We start from the raw sequence: 2,277 nt of genomic DNA, 5'->3' as shown, positions 1-2,277 counted from the left end.
CTGGTGATGCCCCCCAACCCCTGAGATTCATTTTCATAAAATGAATGAAGTAAATTTTAGAATTTGTCTACAGGAACAATGCTCCAAATAATAATATATTCTATTAAGGGGAACCTATCATCAGGAAGGTCATTTTTATTTGACTACAGGGGAGAGGCTGAGGTTTGTGTCGGGCAATGCGTGACAGATGAGGGTAGGAGAAATTGAGAACAAAATTATTAAAAGCACTGGAATTATTCAGATGCACCAAAGGGCATATTTGAAATCAACATGCCAGAGGAACCTGTCATCATCTAAAAATTACCTTCCTGATGACAGGTTCCCCTTAACCCTGCTGGTATCTACCCAGCAGTTTTAATAGTTAATCAACCACAAGGGGAAGTGGTAGATTTCCCTTAATAATACCCATATTGTACTTACCCCAGTAAAGTTTCTCTGTTGCCAACTGGAGCTGCAGGTCACATGATCTCCTAGGGAGCAGCGTGTGGAACTTCCTGTTACATCATGAAGCTTGCTAGCTTTCAATGAAGGGGCTGTGAAGTCATTATTGTGTTCATACTCCCTCTGGATATCTGCATATGAATTGCCGTGCCTGGTGTAGTGAATGCGGAGCATGTGGGATACTCCTAACACACTTCCCCTAACATTCTGCAGTCTACATTAGCACAGGAAAGATCTGCCCACTCTCTGAGGAGATTCCCACACCAGCTCAGTACCCCCCTCCCAATTGCTGCTGTTCAACCTACTTCTGAGATGCCATTACTGCAGTCTTCTTCACCTTTGATGTTGGCTATGCCCCTTATCTCTAGTTCCCCTGCAGTAGCACGTTCCTGTGATAGTAGGTCCCGTTCTAGCTCACTCTCCCAGGATGTTTGCTGGTGGAGATGCTGTACCGACATGCTAGCTGTTACAGTGTTTCCATGTCCTCCCATAGGTTGAGGTGGTCCTGGTCTTCCAGGTGGAACTCCCTATTCATTGGATGGGCTGTGCGCATCAGGGGCATCTGTGGGACAGTTCAGCGCTGCTGCAGTAGGTCATCCAGGGACCTTGGTCTGATTCATTCCCCGGAGTTGCCGGTAGACTCCTTGCCGCCTGTGATTGCTCCTTCAGGTGCTTCTGCTTCAGGTGAGTTCCAGTTCACTTATGCTTGGGCAGGTGAGGGTAGTCAGCCTGGGGTGGGCTCTGAGATTTTGTATTCACTTAAAGCCCTTTAAGATAGAATTCATGCCCACTTGCCTTCCCTTTCTGACCTCCCTTCCTCTACAGTAAGTCTTACGGCTGGTGTCCACAAGGATTAGTTTTTTTGCGCACTCAGTCCTCTTGGCGTGCATCATAATTCGGGTGGAAATGAAAACATTTGGGCTAACACCTATGTCGATATTTGGTCTTTAATCTCTGTTAACCAACATACAATTTATAAGGAGAGAAGGGTTTGGACCCTGATCACTTCTGTGAACTGGATTCGGCAGTATGATGAATATTTTAGGTGGCGTTTAGCTTTACATTCTGAAATGGGTTGGGGTGTTAAGTTGGTGGGAGGAATGAGGGACTTCCCATTTTTCACTATGTTCCCTCGTCACCCTCTTCCCCTTGCTGAACTTCTGCTCCCTCTCCCCTTATTATCTTAACCTCAAGTTTTCCTACCCTCTCTCCCTTAAGTTTACTGTTTTGAACTGTATTTGACATTATTTCTCATTTCAGGTACTTGAATAAGTCACAGCAGGCAGAGGTCAAGTGATAATCAAGGACGACTTGCCAACTGGGAGTCTGTCTGGAAATAACGCTCATGGTGGTGTTTACAAAAATGTAATCATCACGTGCCTACTACCTGTAAAATGGATATTTATAAGCTGATTATTGCCACTGTCATAATTTGATAAATGAACATAAATGAAAAATGAAGGCCTAGAGCTGGCCCCACACATATCTTCTCTCTGCTTTGTCTGTATTGTTTGGGTGATTGCTTATCATATCATTTCTATAATAAAAAAAAAATCATAATAATAATAAATCTTTATTTATACAGTGCCAATATATTCTGCAGTGTTTTACATGCTATAACGCATTCAGCTTAATTCTACATCATTCAGCTTAATTCTACTCCTACATGTTTCTTTTATATCAAGTGTACATTATGGGACTCAGTGAGTTAAATTATTTTTCATTGCAAGGAAACAAATCTTATTTTGCTTGTCATTACGGCAGGTAGAGAAATCTTTTGATCCAGTCATTAGTTGTAAACATTGTGAGGGCCCATGGGACAAGGGCCCAGCCTCC

At 43.1% G+C, this 2,277-nt stretch overlaps 1 long non-coding RNA gene across 1 annotated transcript; it reads left to right on the top strand.

The window, feature by feature from the left end:
* The first annotated feature begins 462 nt into the window (after positions 1 to 462).
* LOC140066043 (uncharacterized) lies at positions 463 to 2,028 on the top strand. Its single transcript, XR_011848079.1, has 2 exons — positions 463 to 1,125; positions 1,702 to 2,028. It is a non-coding gene; the product is annotated as an uncharacterized lncRNA (long non-coding RNA).
* The last annotated feature ends 249 nt before the right edge of the window (positions 2,029 to 2,277 follow it).

Source organism: Engystomops pustulosus, chromosome 6 (genome assembly GCF_040894005.1).
Source record: "Engystomops pustulosus chromosome 6, aEngPut4.maternal, whole genome shotgun sequence".
NCBI lineage: Eukaryota > Metazoa > Chordata > Amphibia > Anura > Leptodactylidae > Engystomops > Engystomops pustulosus.
This window is presented reverse-complemented; position numbering and strand designations above follow the sequence as displayed.